The following is a 16,817-nucleotide window of genomic DNA, read 5'->3' on the forward strand; positions in this document are numbered from 1 at the left end:
TCTCTCTTCAAGAAGACGGTCAAAATATAATTTCCATTACTGCAATATCATCAAGTTATCAAGTATAACATTTGAAACATTGACAGTTACCAAACTTTCACAGATGTCTGTCTTGTTTTTAAAGTTTTAAATGGGGTCGCCGCCCCACCATTAAATAATTTTATCCAGGAAAAACACAATAATAAGATAAATACCAGAGCAAAACTAAGTGCGACTGGAATGTACCTAAGTGTAGAGCTAAATGAAGTCAAATGGTGGTGTCTGTTAGAGTCACATATTCCTGGAACACATTACCAGCACATATCAGAGACTGTGATAACTACCTAACGGCCCATTGTCCTCATCAAATGCCTTTGCATGATTACAAAGTTCACTGACAATGGTCTTTCTTTGTGGTTATAATGTCCCCATGTGGAGTCGTATATATTCTGTAGATGTCAATCTCAGAGCAGAGTCCCAGAGACTTCACTGACATGCTTCTGTCAAACATTTCAGTGTATGAATACTCAGGGGGGCTGGACAGTCATGCCAACTTCAACAACCACTGGATCCTCCCTTTCATCCACATGAGGGGAACTGGCAGAGGAGAAGCTCATGCAGGGTAAATTTGACTTGGCTTAAGCACAGAAAAGCCAAAGAGGACAAGAACTGCTACCTCTGATGGAAACATCTGAGCATTATGCTTTGCTCCATGTTTTCCATCAATGCAACAGCAAAGATGAAAGGGATCTCCTACAGAGAACTGAACTTGTTCCAGAGCATGCTGGGTACATTAATAGCCAATGTGCTGTGCAGTTATTCTCAGCGATGCGGAAAAACAATTTCCTCAATATGCTCACCCCCTCTCCACATCTTCCTACTGAAAAATAATATGCACCACTACAATGTTGACCGAAACAAAGCTAAAGTTCAAGAACATAGTGGGAAGCAATTGAAAGCATTGAGCTACGATGCGAGTGAAGGGTCACCATGGCTAATCATGAATGCTCAGGGTTCAGGTAACGCATCTGTGAGAGACTTTAGATTTTGGCCTTTTTGGTTTAAATAAATCCTTTGTTAAATCTGAATTTGAGTCCTCTCCCTTTGTCTTAAAACTAAAACCTGACAGATTCTGTCAGGTCGATGACGAAGACAAACTGGCACAGAGACGGGGTAAGACGAGACTAAATACACCGGGGAGGTGAGGGTAATCAAGCACAGGTGAGACAAACAAGGAGCAGGTGAAAACAATAAGGACAAGGGCACATGCATTAATCAAACAAGCTGGAAAACACACAAAGACAGGAAGTACAACATCACAAGGGTAGTGAACAACAAAATAAAACTTTTGTCATACAGGCCGGACAGGCTCCAGAGCAAGTTTGTTTTTCTGTGTTCTCAATTTCAAAGTAGATTAATTAAATTAACTCAGTACATAGTCAGAGGTGCAAGCTGGCACCCTCGTGTGGCCCCATGCCTGCTGACTCACACGAGGGCCGGACAAAAAGAAGTTAAAAAAATAAGATTCATACAGTAAAACGATGAGGCATTCTTGGATGCATTGCACATGAATGTCTAAGCTTTAAGCCCTAATGTGGGCTTGACACCTGTACTGATCAACAACAAGGAAAAACATTAAAACAATTATTCCAGTATTACTCTATCGAGGTTTAACAACCGGATAGCCAGTGTTGTGACCAAGCCATCTTTGCTCAACTCTCAAGCAAGTCTCAAGTCATTTTTTCTTGGGCAAGTCAAGTCGAGTCAAGTCCTTAGTTAAGACACTAAGTCACTTTTTTTCCACCCAAGATACAGCGCTCTTACCTGTAGTATCCGGCCTTTATAAATAGGTCAAGGACAAGGTATTAGCAGCCCGTCTAATAATGATATCATTGGCCATTTTAAGGTTATAACCTATTCAAAAAGTATGACAATGAATTGTATCTGTGTTATCTTGGCACAGACACAGTCATGATGATGGTCTGCTCTGAGACCGTATTGAGTAGTAACAAGTACGACTGATAAGGCTTCTCTTTGGGGAAAAAACATTAGGTAGCGGGGATCTTTGATGTTGCGTGTTGCCATAGCGAGGAGTTTGACTGACAGCCGGCCATCCAATCATGACAATCACATACCGGGGAGCTTTTTGAGTCGTCAGGATGTGGTCATGTTGGATAATAATTGCTTTAGCTTTATCAACCACGCGCTTCTCCCAGACTGAGCACAAGTCTCTCTGCTGGACAACACTGTTTAGGCTATTCTTGTCCTTCACAGACAGGTAAAAGAAAAAATTAAAAGACTTTCAATAAATGACGTGTAAAAAGTACAAAGGATGCAACACCACCATCTTTACCCCTGCTGCCCCTCACAACAAGCCTGACATCTCCTTGGAGAACCAGAACCAGAGCCTCCCGAGCTTAAACCAGACCGGGATGACCAACAACACCAACCAGACTTTAATGAAGCTGATTCAAACTTTGTGACTCTGAAACAGCAGCAGTCAGACAAACAGAAGTCACCTAAATGCACCACAGGCCCGTCATGTGGAGGCTGTGGTGTCGTACGACAAATCAGTGAGTATTTACCTTTTGAAATGAGAGAGCAGACGGTGCAGGCTGCCCCCTCTGCTCCTCTCTGGTCACCTTTCTGGTCTCATCTGGTCTGGACTTGTTTCCTCTCCTCTCTATAAAAGACAAATTACTTTCAAGGAGACAGAAAAGTTAAGCAGGTTAGTAAGTAACAGACTTATTGATTAAAAATATTCTCCGTTTTTATACCCAAACTCTTCCCCCTTATGTGACGACTGTAAACAAGACACCGGGACACTTCCTCATCAGTTTTGGTGCTGCCCTAAGTTAGCCTCCTTCTGGTGCCTTGTATCGACTATATATCAGCAGCATTCAATAGAACTATTGATCCAGATCCACTTCTTGCCATCTTTGGTTCAGTAGTGACAAACCCGTGTGTTGACAAATATTTAGGGCGAGCTGTTTCCCTCTGCACATCGCTGGCTGAACGCCTTATTCTACAATCGTGGAAGTCAGAGGCCGGTCCTTCATTTCAGCGACGGCTCAGAGATCTGGGAAATATGTTACATTTAGAGAGAGTGTGTTACAAGCTGGACAACAGAGACATTCTTGAAACTATGGCAGCCCATCATGGACAAATGGACCACCACCTCCAACACAACTCTCTTAAGCCACCTCACTACGCACTTACATTGAGGAGGCAACTGTATTGTAGATGTTGGTTCTTCAACTACACTTTATGTAAATAGAGCTGTCTTTGACCTCACCTTGTTATATGCTGATTTTGTTTTATTCTTTATTATCTGATATTATTATTATTATTACATCTATTATGAACTCTTTTGTTTCACTTGAATGACTCTTTTATTTGTTGCTCTTCATACATCTGTTCTACTTTTCAGCTTTGAATTATTCTCTGTTTTATTTGTTTTTTTGTTACTTATTTATTTCACCTGAAGTTACATGTCTTGTGTTCTTTATGTGTCATGTAATTTCTGTTCTGTTAAAAATGAAAAGGAAAAAAAAAACAGTTTTTCTGGATTATTTGACTGACTGATCTAACTTTCATAAATAAGGGATTCACCAAACGTCCCTCTTTAAAGTTATGATTTTGTTTCTCTATATTTGTTTGTCTGCAATATTTTTATCAATTCTAGTTTTAATCATGCTACACACCATGTGTGCAGAAAAAAAATCCATTTGTGTACATAGTGTGAATAGTTTCATTACTTTTATTTTTGTTACTGTTATCCTTTATATTGTCATATTTTTTTCTATCCTTTTATTGCCACCTGTACTTTTTCTCTAATTTTAATACCTGAGTACTTTATCTAATTTAAATAAACTAGTAAATTTCCCCCGTGGGGGATCAATAAACTTTATCTTATCTTTATCATTTTCCCAATTCACAAAACAATATTGTAGATTAAAAACAAAAAAAAACGTGTCTAAATATCTTTAAAGGTATTTGTCATTGTTTAAATAGATTCAATATATAATTGATTTTTCATTGTCAAGTTGATCTTCAGCAAGTGATTCACTTTCAAAGCCCAGCGGAGCTATTTCCATGATGACTCGCTCGTGTTCAGCACCATCTAGTGGACAAACACCTGAACTTGCACTAATAAATCACACTTGCACTGTGTATTAATCTTCCAAGAAACAGTAAACAATGACTCAAGAGTCATAAAACCTTTAAAAATGTTGGTTTAAACAGTTTTAAATAAAGTAGCTTAAAGTCAAAAGATCAAATTCAAGTGTCTATGTCAAGAGAAATGTCTGAATAACAGTTTAAAACAGTTTCTAACGGCGTACAAAAACTTTTTGGAGACACGAGGTTTGTGCGGGACAGCATGGCATTAATGTTTCAGAAATATTCCTCCTCATTCCTTGTGAAACTGTTCCCTGTGTTGTCTGAAGTCGCACACGTGAGACTTCAGACAGCTCTGATTCTGGTCCAGATATTAACTGAAGGTTGGAACAAGTAATGAACGTTGTAGGCCTTGTATTTAAGTACAATTAATACATTTTATTTAAACATGTAAGAGAGTAAGAATATTCTCTTTGTGAGTGCGGCTGGAGGAGGCCGAGGCCGGAGCATCAGGCTCTGTTTGTTCAGCTCCATCAGAAGAACAGTTCACTCATCCTACAGGCAGGGAGGTTGTCTCCTTCACAGCGCACGCTGCCTCCTCAGCTCTGGACTCGTTTCCTCCTCGCTTCCTTTCCTCTCTATAAAAGACAAATGATGGACAAGGTCAGACGTTAGTTAATTAAGAACTTCAGTAAGGAGGAGACAAAAATCACAGTGTAAGAAATCTGATGAGTTAGAATAAAGTAGATTTACCTTTTTTTGTAAGATTGCTGACAGTGTGTAATGTCTCCTCCTCTCGTCTCGTCTCAGCTCCTCTTCTCTCTCTCTAAAACACAAACAAGAGGAACAACAGTGAATAACTTCAGCACTGAGAAACAAAAGTTTCTGATAATAACAAATCAATTAGTATTTACCTTTTGAAATGAGAGCGCAGACGGTGCAGGCTTCCTCCTCTGCTCCTCTCTGGTCACCTTTCTGGTCTCATCTGGTCTGGACTCGTTTCCTCTCCTCTCTATAAAAGACAAATTAATTCATAGAAGAGACAATAATTTAAAAAAAACAAAAAACTTCAGACAACAGAAGAATACTTTAACTTTGTGGGAATGTCTGAAATGAATTAGAATAACGTAGACTTATCTTTTTTTTTTAAAGATGGTTCACAGTGTATGCTGTCCCCTCAGCTCCTCTCTGGTCCCGTCTCTTCTGATCTGGTCTGGTTCTCCTGGTCTGGGCTCATCTGGTCTCTCCTGGTCTTGTATTCTTTCCTCAATCTAAAATTCAAATGATGGACATGAAAAAGAGACATTCGGTAATAAAGATCTTCAGCAAACAAAAGAATAACTTCACTGTCTGGTAAGGGATAAAGTTAGCTTAACTGTTCAATCGCCGACACAATTTGTTCATACTATTGCATTTTGGCTCATGAGGGTAAAAATGTCCAACTACGGACTTCTATGTGAGCTCTTCATTTTTCGGCGATATTCGTCGTTGTGAGTTGTAGGCCCCCTACGACATTAGTGTGGATCTGAGCTAGGTTGGTTGGGGGTTGGGGCTCGGGTCGTTATTTAGCTGGCGCAGTGTTTTTCATAAGATGGCACGGTGGAAATGGGGGAGAGAGACAACACCAGACGTGATGTGTTGTGTAGCAGAGAGCAGTGAGAGAACACAAAATTGCATGCCGTGCTTATTCCACCTTCATTTAAGTTACATGCTTTGTGTATCGGTCCTGGCTAGTCAGTCGTGCTGCTAACGTCAGTTAGCTAGCTGGCTAGCTCGCGGCGTCGGTAATGTACAATGTGTACGGCGGAAGCCTTGACCAACACCCACAGAATAGCTCTTGCCTGCCATGCTTCCACCTCTCGAACCACCCAGTCCTTCGTGATATTAACCGCTCACAACATCACGGATGCCTGGCAGCTGGAGTCTCGTATACAAACGCGAGTCTCAAACAGCTGTCGATTGTGTGATTGTTTTGAAATGCATACAAAATAGGAGTTAACAGTGTTATTTGTGTCCAATTATGTTTGAAAAGACAAGTTTCTGATGAATACAGAGGGAGCTGGCCTCAGCCTACCAATTTTATTGAAGTTAAAGTAATTACATTTTGTATAACTTGAACAGATATCCACAATGCATTCCCTTGGCACTGCCTGGTAGGGTTCGGTTTGGTCATGTTTGGCGCTCTGCTGTATGTAAATTTAAATGTCTTGTGTTTTTAAATAGTTCTTGTTTCTCCTGCCCCTCATTCAGGCTCAAACTGGTGGAGACCTGTCCATACAGTCCACAATTCCAGCAGTAACAGGTATTTTCTCCTCATTTCTGCACACTGAACAGCATTTACGTGAACTGGAGTAAAAGCTATATACATCACTGCCATTGGATCACAAAACAAATTCATTGATCCCTGCCTTTTCACTGTTAGCAAATTGATTTGCCCATTTCAGTTCAGACATCTTCTCACTGAAATGAGCAAATGTCTAATTCACCTTAACCTATTTCCAAACACATGTTGGGCAGTCTGAACCAGGTAATTACACCTTTGCAGGAAGGAAAGTGAGGTGTACCTGGACAGAGAGTGACCCAGTTAATGCAGGACATAAACTGGGTTCTGAGTAATTTCATTTTGCAAATTAAGACCACGTCAAAGCCCTGTGTGGAATCCCCCACCCCAAAATTGATCTTTCCTGTCTCTGTATCGTTAGACACAAGACGTGACTGCACTTTGCTCTGTTGTCCTCAGAGGCATTCCCATTGTGGTCGGTGACGACTCCAGTGAATTCTACGACGCGTGCTATGTAAGTACTGTACTTCTATGCAAGAAGTTTGGTCTGCATTTGTTGAAAAATCTAACCCAGTGCTCACACAGAGAACAAAGATGTTTTTGTATAGCGACTTGTGCTCCAGTTCCTCCACTGTTCATGACAACAACTTGGAATTAAATACAAAAAGTACAACTTCTTCCTTGCCTTTTAGCACCGTACGGTGTCGCCAAATAGAACTTGGAGATTTTCAGTTTAAAGTCACTAATTCATTTCTCAGGAGCAGGAGTCTGGGGTGAAGAGTCAGTGCCACTGTTCCAAAATGTACGTGCCCGTCTTCCATAGCTTTGGTTTAATGATACCACATACTCATTTGGCTACAGATTAAACATTCAGCATGAATGTATATTTAGAGCTCTATTCTCTAGCAAATAATCCAACACCCAAAGTGAATGTATCAGTAAGAGGAGCCAGTCCTGTGGCTTGCAAACACATTTTGTTGTACTTCAGGTTTCAGCACATCCTATCAAAATAAAAGACACCAAATCGAAGTGCCTAATCTCTGCTCTGATTTGAGCGGGAGTCCATCGCTGCAGACAAAACTGTGTTTTAAAGTCCTTTTAAATACAAAAGTAACTGGACAGATGTACAGTGAACCAAATTAATCATACTTTCTATTTCCTGGGAAATCCTTTGCCGGCAGTCTGCTGAAAGTCTTGGACGCACCGATATCAGCGGTCTCTTTGTATGTTCACTTGTGCTGCTCTTCCAGGCCTTCACAGCAGCCTTCTTCAGCTCTTCCTTGTTTTGGAGTCTTTCTATCTTTAGTCTGCTCTTTAGCATTTGGAATGGAGCTTGGTCAAATTAGTAGCATTTAAATGACACACAGAAACATTTAGTAGCCAAGTGTCAAATTATTATTGAACCCCTAAAACGTGGGCATGTTTAAAGGGCTGTATCACCCACACAGTTTTCTATATTGATGTAAACCTACTCAAATTAAAGCAGAGACTTGGCCCTTTAACACAGTATCCATTATTGTATGTCAAATCGAATGAGCCGAAGTTCAGAGAGAACAAAATATGTGTCACTGTCCAAATACCAACCATCTTGACTGTGACTTGTTTTTTAAATAACGTGTTTCTTTGCAGGATACAACAAAAGGTCAGGCCCTGGCATCCCTCACAGTTGGTGTGCTGATGGTCCTCAGCAGGGGTCACGCTCAGCATACCTCCAAACCATCTCTAATGCCATCGTTCTTGAGGGAGGTATTGTCATGGACAATATGACGGACTTGCCTCGGGCAGTTTGCCTGTTACTTGGGCTTACATATGCTTTGCATGAGCAAAAATGCATGTCAAATAGACTCCAATTCATTCAAACGGTGATGCTTGGGTACCATAGCGCCACCAATTTTCAACCTGTCCTGATCTTATCAGCCAGAGTAATTAAAACACCTCAGTGGGTGTACAGGGGCTTTAAATACTGCTGTGTAACAGCACTTCTGTTATTTGAGAAAAGTCAACCACTTTTGGAAACAGCGCTTTAGTTATGTGAAAAGTTAAATGCTGTTGTGACACAGATCTTGTTCTTCTGGGATAGGCTCATTGATCTTATTGATGATGTAACACATGATGGCAGCAGCAAAATGAACTCAGAAGTCTACAGACACATTTTGTCTGCCAATTTAAAGAGAGATGCAACCAAACTGATCAGGAGAGCCTTCATCATGCAGCAAGACAACGACCCAAAACACACTGCCCAAACAACCAAGGAGTTCATCAGGGCAAAGAAGTGGAAGGGTTTGGACTGGCCAAGTCAATCTCCAGACTTAAACCCTATTGAACATGCATTTCACCTGCTAAAGATGAGACTGAAGGGAGAACCCCCCCCCCAAAACAAACAACAGAAAGAGGCTACGGTGAAAGCCTGGAAAAACATCACAAAAGAAGAATGCAAAGGTTTGGTGATGTCAGTGGGTCGCAGGCTTGATGCAGTAATTGCAAGCAAAGGATTTGCAGCTAAATATGAATTATTATTCACTTCTATACTAATCTACTTGAAGTCTGTTCCTATATTTTTGTTCATCTATAGATTTGGTGTTGTTGTGCTGAAATGCTGATCTCTTGTCTCATATTAATCTTTTGATGTCAAACCTAAATGTTTTCAGTGTACAGCAAAAATAAAGGAATTGGCCTCGTTCCAATAGTTTTGGAGGGGACTGTACATCACTACAATTGGATCACAAAACAAATTCATTGATCCCTGCCTTTTCACCGTTCGCAAATTGATTTTCACATTTCAGTTCAGACATCTTCTCACTGAAATGAGCAAATGTCTAATTCACCTTAACCTATTTCGAAACACATGTTGGGCAGTCTGAACCAGGTAATTACACCTTTGTAGGAAGGAAAGTGAGGTGTACCTGGACTTCAGGTTTCAGCACATTCTATCAAAATAAAAGACACCAAATTGAAGTTTGTGGACTGTGGAGAGGTCTATGTATTTTATCTGTCTTATCTACCTGTCTTTCTTTCTGTCTGTCTATTCATCCATCCACCCATGCATGCATCCATCCATCTATACATCCATGCATCTATATATCTATCTATCCATCCATCCATCCAACTATGCATCCATCCATCTATACATGCATCAATTATGGATGGATGGATGATCAATTCATCCATCCATCCATCCATCCAACCATACATGCATCCACCGTCCTGGCCACTTCCTTACCGCTTCCACTGGCTCTCTGGCTCAGCGGTCTGACCTGCATGGTGAGTAGGCCCATCGTCCCAGCCTTCCCTTACCGATTCCCTCTGGCGCCAGGGCTCAGCGGTTTTGAACCTTTGTGGTGCCCTGGCTCAGCGGTCTGACCTGCATGGTGCAGTGGCCCAGACTGTGGAGAGGCCTGTGTATGGTTGGTTGGTTGGTTGGTTGGTTGGATGGATGCATGCATAGTTGGATGGATGTATCCATTCCATCCATGTATCCATTCATCCATCCAACTGGCTACAAGATAATTTCCTATTTACAAGGTGAACGTGATGAAATCATATAGGATTTGCATGACATTCAACACCTTAACATTTGTTAGATTCCGTCATGTTGAGATAACGTGAAACAATGTAGTCAGAATGTGGTTTCTAATTTCCTTGGTGGACTCGCGAGATCACAAACCATCTGGCGTGTCAGGTAGGTTTCCAAGCGTGCCCGGGAATATCGCGGCAGTCATCGCGAGAGGACGGTATTGAAGAGTAACACACTTGGCGTGCGTTGCGTTCATTTGGAAAAGGTAAGATACAATCTTTTCTCATCCATCTGAATGCAAAATGACGTGCATAAAGTCACCAGCAGTTTGTCCATCATTTTCAGCGATATTTGGTCACGCTTGTCCCTCCGGCCCCAACGCCCATAGAGCATGCGAACATGCTGAGCCGGCTAGCTTCCGGTTTCGCGCTCTGCTAACTTAAATGGGATAGACTCATTTTAAATAGTGCAGCTCTTCTAGACTTTTCAAATGTTATCGGAGCGAATTTTGATTGCGAAATAAGTCATTTCGCGGGGGCTGTGATGCTCATTCATGGATATTTACTGACTGTTGCATGGAACTTGTGGGTGGGTGAGTGAGTGATTCTTGCAGCCCGAGGCAGAGGCTCCGCTCCGGGCGGGTCTTATGCTCTGAGCTGGGAGAGCGAACAAGTGCCGAGGGAGTCTCGTATATCACGGGGCAGACCCGTGCCCGGGCCCCTAGTGTAAAAGCCCAGTGAACGAGTTAGCTGGGATGAGGAATCGGCACTCCCGGTTTACTGAAGTGAATCTCCAGTTTCGATGGACTCATGACTTGCACATCACTAGTTTGCATTGAATGTGCTGCTTTGTGTTGCCACTACGCAACACAGGTGCGTCAAAGCTCGCAAGGCTCCCGAGGTTGCAACGGCTTGTTCACATTACATGCATGAGCTGTGCGTGGCGTTACCTGCTGGTTTTTATTCCGGCTTACTTATTAACAGGTGAAATGCATATAAGCTATTTCAGTAGTTTGTCCTGCTACACTATGATGCCATTTTCAAAAATTGGGGGAAATCCTTGAGTTTGATGTTGGAGTGTGACAGGCTGGTTTATTCATTTGATAATGACATATTTCCAACCGTTTCTAGGCATCCTGTTAATTACTGCTTGTGTCTTCTGTCCCTCCAGCTTAGCAGTGACTGTGCAAGGTTCATCCTCAACTGGTTCAAATCACAGGTATGAATACACATCATTTACATTAAAGTGAAATTTATTTTAGGACATTTTTTTCAAATGACTACTTTTTTTTTTTTCTCAGGGGACTGTGATTTCATAATGCCACATTCATTTCCCAGCTCTTTTTATTTTGATTTCTTATATTCAAATGAATGGGGCGTTATCACAGATTCAGACCATAACAACAGCAGAGGGATGGCACTGAATCACATACAGCAGCACTCTTCTTCTACTCTTGCTTCTCCTCGTCCTTTTCTTCTTCTCCCCCTCCTTCTCCTCTTCTCCCCACTCCTCCTCCTCCTCTTCTTCTTCTTCTTCTTCTTCTTCTTCTTCTTCTTCTTCTTCTTCTCTTTCTCATCTTCTCCTCTCCTCCACCTCCTTCTCCTCCAACTGGTGGTGGTAGTGCTGCCCCACTCTTGTTGCTTTGGTCTGAATCTGTGATAACCAGGCCCCATTAATTTGAATATTAGAAATGGAAATAAAAACAGCTGGGAAATAAATGTGGCATTATGAAATCAAAGTTCCCTCGTTTATTTCAGGATTTATTTCATAGCCATATTTAATGGACATGGCATTCCATACTTTTGCCCTCATTGCTCTGTTGAAATCAGATCTACCCTTGTTAAAACAGTTCGTCTTTTCTTTCCTCAGTCAGACTGTCGTGAAATGGCTGCTCCAGTGAAACTCGGAGTCATTCTTGGAGAAAACGATTCCCGGAGATTGATCCTTCCAGATGGGATGCCAGAGTCTGTCAGTGAACTTGCACAGCAAATAAAGAGACAGTGTGGAGTAGATGGGGACTTCAGGCTTCAATTCATGGATGCTGAGTTTGGGAATGAATTCACCAACTTGGTCTCAATATCAGACATCCAGGACAAAAGTTCCATCAAGGTCATCTTTAACTCAGTTGCACCTGCCCAGCCTCTTCCCTATTCAGTTGCTGCCACCTCCCTGCTCCCTCCCTACTCAGCTGCTGCCACCTCCTGCCCTCTAGATGACTCCTCATCCCTTTCATCTGCTGGTAAGCTCATTTGATACAGACATATTGTCTTCTCCTGAGTCCACCTCCTCAAGATCCACTGCATGGCCCATTGTCTTCCCCATGCCCCGGTTCTCTTATGATACTCAGCTACAGCTGGACAGGGCCAACGCTGCTTTCAAAGAAACTGGAGCTTTGTTGAATCCTGATACTAAACTTCAATCTGCCATTCTTGATGGCTTAGCTGAAGCGATCGTCCAGTACAAAGTGTACCTCTCTGACAGGGAGTTTGATGAGGTAGCAGAAGCTCTTGTAACAACACATCCGTGTTTGAAAGAGCCAGGTTCGGTCACCGGGTATGGCTGATGGAAGACGAGTCTGAAGTATAAACTTGGTAACTACCGAACAAAGCTCAGGCGGCTTGGATGCCCTGAAGTTACTGTGAATGCCTTAAAACACAAACCTGATGGCAAATGCAGTCCTGCATATGGTGCGAAGAAGCCGAAAAAAGCCAAAGTGATTTACTGCCCACAGCCATTCCCCCATTGGGGATCATTGTGTCAGAGTGAGTGGCAGCGAACATCTAAAAACCTAGAGTTCATTGCTAAATATCTCAAAATCTGCTCTGATCTGCCCTTGTGCAAAAATGCAGTTTTCAAGCACAAAATAAGCATTGACACTGTATACTATTATGAAGGCCTACAATAAGCAGTCTTTCACGGAGATGGCACGTGTTCTTACCACATTGGACACTGTGTTTATAGTCAGTGCTGTAATGCTGCAGTCGATGTTGAATTGTTTGCTTTAAAATAATGGCATTGCTCAAAGCATTCAGAGACAAACCACATCAACTATATAAGGTGAATATTTCAGTTCTGTTTGAACAGCCTGCAGTTAATTGCTGCAGTTTAAAGGATTATTTTGTCAACTTTTACATTTATATTTTCATGTTTGAAAGTCTTGTAACCTTTGTTGATGTCAAATAACATAGTTGATATGTTAACTGTATAGTTTGTGACCCTCTCCCTGCAAAAAGAGAATCCAATAAAGGTGCCATATCTTTCATGTAAGACAATATTTGCTTGTTTTGATTTCTATTTTGATGCACTTTTTATGTTTGAGCATTAAATATGATTAGATAAGATGAAATAAGAGTATTACCTGAATGGAGCAAGGCCGTCCTAATGTTGTTTTTCTTGCGGTGGTAAGTCGAGGTGTCTTCTTGTTATATACCTGTATTACCTGTTGTCCATTTCTGGTTGTTGCATCATGTGTCAGATGAATGATGTAGATATTAGAGCCAGTTACACGGTGAGCCACTAGTGTGTGTTGGTCTAATATTAGACCAGGCGCAAGGAACTGCCCTGCAGACCAGACTCCACTGGGACCTGATACCTTCATTAAACATAGTGGGAGGCCGCTCTGTTAGCTCATGCTCGCTGAAGTGGTGAGCAAAGGTGCTGAGGCAACAATTAAACAGCATTTGTTATACAAGTCTGTGAGGCTATAACTGTACGACAACTTATTGAGCTTGTGTTTCCTTTTGTGTCACATTTGAGTATTTGTAATACACATGGGCTACTTTAACATCTTCTATTCCTCATTATGAACGCTCAGCTGAATTGTCCTGGGGCGTAGGTCACCAATGTTAGCCCTCCTGGGTCCCGACTAACTTGGCCTCTTTAAATGGTTAACCACTGAGGGCTTGTCTGTGAGGTTTGTGTCTCTGTTACCCCCAGCAGACTCACAGTCATTTTGGAAACCTGCTGTCTCTCCCCAGTGATGTGTTGTCTCTCAAGGTGGTCAAACACTGACGGATGGCTTATTGATGAGTGGACCAGGACATACATTCCTCCAGAGGCTTTGTTTGAGCAAATCAGGTTTGCCTGAAGAGACTGAGGAGGGGGTTTGGGAACACTCAGACGATCTCAGGCTGGACTCGAGGGGAGCTTTGGGCTGTGGTTGCATCTGCGTTTGTCACCCGGAAATTGATCTAAAGAGCTTGGAACACTGACCAATCTGGATTTATAGAAGGGTTTAAACAGTGAGACTCAGGTTATCAGTATGGATACTTTAAAGCAGAGCAAACATCCATGGATTCTTTATGAGAAAGAAGCACCACACAGCAGGTTTTGGTGAGTTTGCTTTACATTTTTCTTATTATCCTGATCTTGATCATTTAATCTTCACCTCTGTTAATACATTTATATGGCCTGTTACTGCATACGAAGCCTGTTTATCAATTTTGCGTGTCATAAGCTGGCTTTATTTCAAAATAAAATTGTGGCATCTATCCTAAAAGTTTTCTTCGGTCTCTTATTTCTACTATGAGGTACGTCTGCATCCCTCTGCTTCAGATTCCCATATTTTCTCCAACATGTCTTTCAAACACAACAGCCTTCACTTTCCCTTTCTCGCACCTAATGCACTTTTATTACTTGATTATTTTACGGTTCCATTATTCCCCTTTGGTTGTGACTAATGTGTACGACGTTAAAGAGCCACTCATGCGTGTCCTGATGGACCAGGAAAGGAGCTCACAATGCTGAGGCATGTGTGATGGCCTCCCTCCGGAGCAGCGCGGCTCCATTCGGTCCAGGCCTCCGGAGCAGCGCGGCTCTATACGGTCCATGCCTCCGGAGGGTCCAGGCCCCCGGGCCGTGTGGGGCCGCGCTGCACCGGAGGCCCGGACCCTCCAGGCCTCCGTGGCAGCGCGGCTCCATACGGTCCGACCTGGGGGGGGTCCGGGCCTCCGGTGCAGCGCGGCTCCACACGGCCTGAGGGCCTGGAGGGTCCAGGCCTCCGGAGCAGCGCGGCTCCACACGGCTCCACACGGCCCGAGGGCCTGGACCCTCCAGGCCTCCGGTGCAGCGCGGCTCTATAGGGTCCGACCTGGAGGGTCCAGGCCTCCGGTGCAGCGCGGCTCCATACGGTCCGACCTGTGGGGGGGGTCCGGGCCTCCGGGGCAGCGCGGCCACACACGGCCCGGGGGCCTGGACCCTCCAGGCCTCCGGTGCAGCGCGGCTCCACACGGTCCGGGGGCCTGGAGGGTCCGGGCCTCCGGTGCAGCGCGGCTCCACACGGCCCGGGGGCCTGGAGGGTCCAGGCCTCCGGTGCAGCGCGGCTCCACAAGGCCCGGGGGCCTGGAGGGTCCAGGCCTCTGGTGCAGCGCGGCTCCACACGGCCTGAGGGCCTGGACCCTCCAGGGGTCCTGAGGGCCTGGAGGGTCCAGGCCTCCGGAGCAGCGCGGCTCTATACGGTCCAGGCCTCCGGAGCAGCGCGGCTCCACACGGCTCCACACGGCCCGAGGGCCTGGACCCTCCAGGCCTCCGGTGCAGCGTGGCTCTATACGGTCCGACCTGGAGGGTCCAGGCCTCCGGTGCAGCGCGGCTCCATACGGTCCGACCTGTGGGGGGGTCCGGGCCTCCGGAGCGGCGCGGCCACACACGGCCCGGGGGCCTGGACCCTCCAGGCCTCCGGTGCAGCGCGGCTCCACACGGTCCGGGGGCCTGGAGGGTCCGGGCCTCCGGTGCAGCGCGGCTCCACACGGTCCGGGGGCCTGGAGGGTCCGGGCCTCCGGTGCAGCGCGGCTCCACAAGGCCCGGGGGCCTCCGGTGCAGCTCGGCTCCACAAGGCCCGGGGGCCTGGAGGGTCCGGGCCTCCGGTGCAGCGCGGCTCCACACGGCCCGGGGGCCTGGAGGGTCCAGGCCTCCGGTGCAGCGCGGCTCCACACGGCCTGAGGGCCTGGACCCTCCAGGCCTCCGGAGCAGCGCGGCTCTGTACGGTCCGACCTGGGTCCAGGCCCCCGGAGCGGCGCGGCTCTGTACGGTCCGACCTAGGTCCAGGCCCCCGGAGCGGCGCGGCTCTGCAGCATACGGTCCGACCTGCGTCCAGGCCCCCGGAGAGTGTCTCCATTGTTGAGGATTTCCGACCTGCACAACTCCTACTTATAACCTCGGTTGGGAACACATCGTGACGTCTTCGATGAGGTCACGAGCCGAACATGTCATGACGTGTCATGACGTGTCCGTACTCGTCACTATATGATGGAATGTTGTGGAATTTGTATAAAAACACTCCGTGTCTTTTTCAAATAGATGTCATTTTTGAACGATAACATAATTTTGACAAGATCTGGATTTTAAAAAATCTAATCCGTACTAAATTTAACATAGTTAGAAATAAGCTTTATGTTCAATTTATGCAAAATTGATGTGACTGTATTATTGCTGTTGCTCTGTCGCCACCCGGTGGATTATAAGCGCAACTGCATGGGTAGGGCTCCGTGCTGGCCACAGCACCTGCACTCAAAAAAGGGAAATTGGCTGGCTATTACATTTACAAAAGTGTAACATGTATTTTGTACAAGATAATTTCCTATTTACAAGGTGAACGTGATGAAATCATATAGGATTTGCATGACATTCAACACCTTAACATTTGTTAGATTCCGTCATGTTGAGATAACGTGAAACAATGTAGTCAGAATGTGGTTTCTAATTTCCTTGGTGGACTCGCGAGATCACGCGAGATCACAAACCATCTGGCGTGTCAGGTAGGTTTCCAAGCGTGCCCGGGAATATCGCGGCAGTCATCGCGAGAGGACGGTATTGAAGAATAACACACGTGGCGTGCGTTGCGTTCATTTGGAAAAGGTAAGATACAATCTTTTCTCATCCATCTGAATGCAAAATGACGTGCATAAAGTCACCAGCAGTTTGTCCATC

Source organism: Semicossyphus pulcher, unplaced genomic scaffold, assembly GCF_022749685.1.
Source record: "Semicossyphus pulcher isolate SPU_LCO1_2020_fin unplaced genomic scaffold, fSemPul1.0.p SCAF_13, whole genome shotgun sequence".
NCBI classification, from domain to species: Eukaryota; Metazoa; Chordata; class Actinopteri; order Labriformes; family Labridae; genus Semicossyphus; species Semicossyphus pulcher.